Below are 7,628 nucleotides of genomic sequence, written 5' to 3' on the forward strand. Positions count from 1 at the left end.
CACTCACAAAAAGCAGAAAAGGGGAAAACATGATAAATCTTTCTCTCAAAGTCCACCTCCTCATTTTGGGATGATTTGGTGTCTATTCAGGTATTCCACCGATGCAGGGTACATCGAGCTGATTGTGGAGATTTAATCCATTGCTCCTGAGGTTGCTGCGAGAGATTTCCCTTTCTCTTCTTTATTCGCACAGCTCCCGGGTTTCAGCTTTGGATTTGTCCCCACCTCTGCATGTAGGTCGCTGCAGGGCATCTGTTCTTCGCTCAAAGAGGATGGGGTTAAAGGAGCCACTGATTCAGGGGCTCTGGCTCACTCAGGCTGGGGTGGAGGGAGGGGTACGGAGTGCGGAGTGAGCCTGTGGCGGCAGAGGCCAGTGTGACATTGCACCAGCCTGAGGTGCACCGTGAGTTATCCCGGGGGAGTTGTTCCTGGATTCTGCGACCCTGGCAGTGGTGGGCTGCACAGGCTCCCTGGAATGATGGTGTGGATAGTGACCTGTGCTCGCATACAGGCTTCTTGGTGGTGGCAGCAGCAGCCTTAGAGTCTCATGCCCTTCTCTGTGGTCTGCGCTGTTAGCTGCTGCTCGCACTCATCTCTGGAACTCCTTTAAGCAGTGCTCTTAATCCCCTCTCCTAGAGCACCAGGAAACAAAGAGGGAAGAAAAAGTCTCTTGCCTCTTCGGCAGGTCCAGAATTTTCCCCGGACTCCCTCCTGGCTAGCTGTGGTACACTAACCACTTCAGGCTGTGTTCATTCTGCCAGTCCTCTCCCTGTGCTCTGACCGAAGCCTGAGCCTCAGCTCCCAGCCCCACCCGCCCTGGCAGGTGAGCAGACAAGCCTCTCGGGCTGGTGAGTGCTGGTCGGCACCGACCCTCTGTGCGGGAATCTCTCCACTTTGCCCTCTGCACCCCTGTTGTTGCACTCTCCTCCACAGCTCCAAAGCTACCCCCATCCACCAGCCGCAGTCTCCGCCCACGAAGGGGTTTCCTAGTGTGTGGAAACCTTTCCTCCTTCACTACTCCCTCCCACTGGTGCAGGTCCCATCCCTATTCTTTTGTCTGTTTTTTTCTTTTGCCCTACCCTGGTACGTGGGGAGTTTCTTGCCTTTTAGGAGGTCTGAGGTCTTCTGCCAGCATTCTGTAGGTGTTCTGTAGGTGTTGTTCTGCATGTAGATATATTTTTGATGTATCTGTGGGGAGGAAGGTGATCTCCGCGTCTTGCTGTTTCACCATCTTCCCTCTCTCCCCTCATCTTCCCATTTTTTAATTGGGTCTTATGTTTGTTTGTGTTTTTGATGTTGAGTTGTATAAGTTCTTTATGTTTTGTATATTAACCCCTTATCAGATTTATCATTTGCAAAACTCTCCCTTTCAGTAGATAGCCTTTCATTTTGTTGGTAGTTTCATTTGCTATGCAAAATCATTTTAGTTTGATGGAGTCACATTTCTTTGATTTTGTTTTTGTTTCCCTTGCCTGAGGAAACATATTGAAAAAAATATTCCTAAGACTGATATCAAAGACCTTACTGCGTGTTTTCTTCTAGGACTTTCATGGTTTCATATCTCCTACTTCAGTGTTTAATTCATTTTGAAATTTTTTTGTATATTCTGAGAAAGTAGTCTAGTTTGATTCTTTTGCATATAGCTGTCTAGTTTTGCCAACAACATTTATTGAATAGGCTGTATTATCCCCATTGTATATTCTTTCATTCTTCATCATAGATTAATTGACCATAAAGGATGGTTTCATTTCTGGGATTTCTATTCTATTCCATTGATCTATGTGTCTGTTTATGTGTCAGTACCATACTCTTTTGATAACTGCAGATTTGTAGTATAGTTTCAAATTAGGGAGCATGATAACTCCGACCTTGTTCTTTCTCAATATTGTTTTGTCTATTCAAAGTCTCTGTATTTTCATACAAATTTTAGAATTCTTTATTCTAGTTCTGTGAAAAATGCCATTGGTATTTTGATAGGGATTACATTGAATCTGGATATTGCCTTGGGTCTTATGGTCATTTTAACAATATTAATTCTTCCAGTCCATGAGTATCGTATACCTTTCCATTTGTTTCTGTCATCTTACATTTCTTTCATTAATGTCTTATATTTTTCTGAGAACAGAATATATTTTAGTTAGCTTTATTCCTAGTTATTGTTTTCTTTCTTTTTGATGAGATTGCAAATGGAACTGTTTTCTTTTTTTCTCTTTTTGCTAGTTTGTTTTTAGTGTATAAAAATACAACAGATTGCTGTATATTAATCTCATACCCTGAAAATTTGCTGAGTTCATTGATTAGTTCTAATAGTTTTTTGGTGGCATCTTTAGGATTTTCCACATATAGTATCATGTCATCTTCAAACAGGGGCTGTTTCACTTCTTCCTTTCCAATTTGGGGTCACTTTATTTCTTTTTCTTGTCTGATTGTTGTGGCTAGCACTTCCAATACTACATTCAATAAAAGTGGCAAGAGTGGGCATCCTTGTCTTGTTCCTGATCTTAGATAAAATGCTTTCAGGTTTTCAAAGTTGAAAATGATGTTGGCTGTAGATTTGTCGTATATGGCCCTTATTATGTTGACGTATTTTCCCTTTATACCCATTTTTTGGAGAGTTTTTAATCATAAAAGGATGCTGAATTTTATCAAAATCTTTTTCTGTATCTTTCAAAATGATCCTATGGTTTTTATTCTTCAATTTGTTAATCTGGTATATCACATTGACTGACTAGCTGGTGTTCAAACTTCCTTACATCCCTGGGATAAATCGCACTTAATCATAGTGTATGATTATTTTCATGTATTGTTGAATTCAGTTTGCTAATATTTTGTAGAGGATCTTTGCATCTATGTTCATCAGTGATATTGGCCTGTAGTTTTCTTTTTTTGTAGTGTCTTTGTCTGGTTTTGTTTTCAGTGTGATGCTGGTGTCATAGGATCAGTTCAGAAGCATTCTTCTTTAATTTTTTGAAGTAGTTTGAGAAGGGTAGGTGTTAACTCCTTTTAAAATGTTTTATAGAATTAAGCTGTGAAGCTGCCTGGTCCTGGATTTTTGTTTGTTGGGAGATTTATTTTTTATTACTGATTCAATTTCATTACTGGTAATTAATCTCTCATATTTTGTATTTCTTTCTGATTCAGTCTGGGGAGACTGTATGTTTCTGGGAATTTACCCATTTCTTCTAGGTTGTCTATTTTGGAGGGCATGTAATTGTTTGTATTAGTCTCTTATGGTCTTTTATTTCTTCTGATTTTATTTGAATCCTCTCTTTTTTTCTTGATGCATCTGGCTAGAGGTGTATCAATTTTCTTTATCTTTTCAAAGAACAAGCTATTAGTTTCTTTGATCTTTTCTATTTTCTAGTCTTTGTTTCATTTATTTCTGCTGTGATCTTTATCATTTCTTTCTTTCTACTAACTTTGGGTTTTGTTTGTTCTTCTTTTCCTAATTCCTTTAGGTGTGAAGTTAGGTTGTTTATTTGAGACATTTTTTTGTTTCCTGAGGTAGGCTTGTATCATTATACACTTCCCTATTAGAACAGGTTTTTCTGTATGCCATAGATTTTTTTTAAACATCTTTATTGGAGTATAATTGCTTTACAATGGTGTGCTAGTTTCTACTTTATAACAAAGTGAATCGGTTATATGTATACATATATCCCCATGTCCCCTCCCTCTTTTGTCTCCCTCTCACTCTCCCTATCCCACCCCTCTAGTTGGTCACAAAGTACTAAGCTGACCTCCCTGTGCGGTGCAGCTTCTTCCCACTAGCTATCTATTTTACATTTGGTAGTGTATATATGTCAATGCTACTCTCTCACTTTGCCCCAGCTTACCCTTTCCCCTCCCCATGTCTTCAAGTCCATTCTCTACATCTGGTCTTTATCCTTGTCCTGCCCCTAGGTTAGTCAGAACCTTTTTTTTTCTTTTTTTTAGATTCCATATATATGTGTTAGCAAATGGTATTTGTTTTTCTCTTTCTGACTTACTTCACTCTGTATGACAGACTCTAGGTCCATTCACCTCACTACAACTAAATCAATTTCGTTTCTTTTTAAGGCTGAATAATATTGTATTGTATATATGTGCCACATCTTCTTTATCCATTCATCTGTCGATGGACACTTAGGTTGCTTCTGTGTCCTGGCTATTGTAAATCGTGCTGCAATGAACATTGTGGTACGACTCTTTTTGAATTATGGTTTGCTCAGGGTATATGCCCAGTAGTGGAATTGCTGGGTCAGAAGGTAATTCTATTTTTAGTTTTTTTATCCCATAGATTTTTTTTTTTTTTTTTTTTTGCAGTATGTGGGCCTCTCACTGTTGTACCCTCTCCCATTGTGGAGCACAGGCTCTGGACACGCAGGCACAATGGCCATGGCTCACAGGCCAAGCCACTCCGCGGCATGTGGGATCATTCTGGACTGGGGCACGAACCCGTGTCCCCTGCATCGGCAGGCAGACTCTCAACCACTGCACCACCAGGGAAGCCCATATCCCATAGATTTTTGAGCATTGTGTTTATGTTTTCATTTGTCTCCATGTATTTTTTTATTTCATCATTGATTTCTTCCAGGACCCACTGGCTGTTTAGTAGCATATTGTTTAGCCTCCATATGCTTGTGTTTTTTGTGCAGTTTTTTCATATCGTTGATTTCTAGTCTCATAGTGTTATCATCAGAAAAGATGCCTGATATTATCTCATTCTTCTTTAATTTACTAAGACTTTTTTACTTGGCCTAGCATGTGATCTATCCTGGAAAATATTCCATGGAAACTTCAAAAAGAATGTGTGTTTTGCTGCTTTTGGATGGAATGTTTTTTATATATATATATATATATATATATATATATATATATACTATCTGATTTAATATGTATATCTATATATAAATACAATATATATGTATATATACCATCTGATCTAATATGTCATTAAGGGCAGTGTTTCCGTATTGAGTTTCTGTCTGGATGATCTGTCCATTGATGTAGGCAGGATGTTAATGTCCCCTACTTTTCTTGTATCACTGTCAATATCTTTTTTATGTTTGTTAGTATTTGCTTTATGTATTTAGGTGCTCCTATATTGTTTGCATATATGCTTATAATTATTATGTCTTCTTGTTGGATCAACCCTTTTATCATTATGTAATGTCTTTCTTTGTCTCTTGTTAGTCTTTGTTTTAAAGTCTATTTTTTTTCTGATGTATGTATTACTACTCCAGGTTTCTTTTCATTTTTATTTTATTGGAATACCTTTTCCCATTCTCTTAGTTTGTCTGTGTCTTTAGATCTGAAGTGAGCCTCTTGTAGAAGCATATATGTGGGTCTTGTTTTTCTGTCCATTTGCCATGCTTTGTCTTTGGATTGCAGCATTTAGACCATTTACATTTAAAGTAATTCTTTATAGGTATGTACTTAATTCCATTTTGTTACTGCTTTAGGGTCATTTCTGTTGTTCTTTTTTTGTTCCTTTCTTCTTCTTTTTCTCTCTTCCCTTATGATTTGATGGCTATATTTAGTGATATGTTTGAGGTTTTTTTCCCCTTTTTTGTTTGTATGTCTATTACAGATTTCTCTTTCTTTCTTTTTCCTGGCTGTGTGGTCTGCTCATGTTTTCTTTTTTTAAAATATCTTTATTGGAGTATAACTGCTTTACAATGTTGTGTTAGTTTCTGTTGTACAACAAAGTGAACCAGCTATATGGTTAGTGGGAAGCTGCTGCATAGCACAGGGAGATCAGCTTAGTGCTTTGCAGCTCAAGAGGGAGGGGATATGGGGATATATATTAGAGATTTTTCATTTGTGGTTTCCATGAGGTTATGTATAGTAACCTATATTTTTACATAATTATTTTAAGTTGATGTTGTCTTAATTTCAAATGCATCCTAAATGCATATTTACTCCCCCTCCCACATGTTTAATTTTTTTACATCATATTTTATATATTTCCAATGAGATTTTTTCTTTCATAATCTTCATATTTCTAGTTGTGGATTTTTTTCCATTTAGAGAAGTACCCTAACATTTCTTATAAAGTTTGTTTAGTGGTACTGAACTCTTTTAGCTTTTGCTTGTATATGAAACTCTATTTCTCCTTCAGATCTGGATGATAGCCTTGCTGGGTAAAGCATTCTTGGTTGCAGGTTTTTATTCCTTTAATCACTTTAAATATATTGTGTAACTTCATTATGGCCTACAACATTTCTGCTGTAAAGTCAGTTGACAGTCTTATAGGAGTTCATTTGTGTTTAACTTCTTGCTTTTCTCTTGGGGCTTTTTTTTTGTTTTTTAACAACTTTATTGGAGTATAATTGCTTTACAATGGTGTGTTAGTTTCTGCTTTATAACAAAGTGAATCAGTTATACATATACACATGTTCCCATAACTCTTCCCTCTTGTGTCTCCCTCCCTCCCATCCTCCCTATCCCACCCTTCTAGGTGGTCACAAAGCACGAAGATGATCTCCCTGTGCTATGTGGCTGCTTCCCTCTAGCTATCCACCTTATACTTGGTAGTGTATAAATGTCCATGCCACTCTCTCACCTCATCACAGCCTACCCCTTGCCCTCCCCATATCCTCAAGTCCATTCTCTAGTAAGTCTGTGTCTTTATTCCCGTTTTAACCTTAGGTCCTTCATGACCTTTTTTTCCCTTAGATTCCATATGTATGTGTTAGCATATGGTATTTGCTTTTCTCTTTCTGACTTACTTCACTCTGTATGACAGACTCTGGGTCGATCCACCTCACCACAAATAACACAATTTCATTTCTTTCTATGGCTGAGTAATATTCCATTGTATATATGTAACACATCTTCTTTATCCATTCACTGTCGATGGACACATAGGTTGCTTCCACATCTTGGCTATTGTAAATAGAGATGCAATGAATATTTTGGTACATGACTGTTTTTGAATTATGGTTTTCTCAGGGTGTATGCCCAGTAGTGGGATTGCTGGGTCTTATGGTAGTTCTATTTGTAGTTTTTTAAGGAACCTCCATACTGTTCTCCATAGTGGCTGCATCAATTTACATCCCCACCTACAGTGCAAGAGTGTTGTCTTTTTTCCACACTCTCGCCAGTATTTATTGTTTCTAGATTTTTTGATGATGGCCATTCTGACCGGTATGAGATGATACCTCATTGTAGTTTTGATTTGCATTTCTCTAATGATTAATGATGTTTAGCATTCTTTCATGTGTTTGTTGGCAATCTGTATATCTTCTTTGGAGAAATGTCTAATTAGGTCTTCTGCCCATTTTTGGATTGGGTTGTTTGTTTTTTTGTAATTGAATAGCATGAGCTGCTTGTAAGTTTTTGAGATTAATCCTTTGTCAGTTGTCTCATTTGCAAATATTTTCTCCCATTCTGAGGGCTGTCTTTTGGTCTTGTTTATGGTTTCCTCTGTTGTGCAAAAGCTTTGAAGTTTCATTAGGTCCCATTTGTTTATTTTTGTTTTTATCTCCATTTCTCTAGGAGGTGGGTCAGAAAGGATCTTGCTGTGATTTATGTCATAGAGTGTTCTGCCTATGTTTTCCTCTAAGAGTTTGATAGTGTCTGGCCTTACATTTAGGTCTTTAATCCATTTTGAATTTATTTTTGTGTATGGTGTTAGGGAGTGT

Source organism: Pseudorca crassidens, chromosome X, assembly GCF_039906515.1.
Source record: "Pseudorca crassidens isolate mPseCra1 chromosome X, mPseCra1.hap1, whole genome shotgun sequence".
Classification (NCBI taxonomy): Eukaryota; Metazoa; Chordata; class Mammalia; order Artiodactyla; family Delphinidae; genus Pseudorca; species Pseudorca crassidens.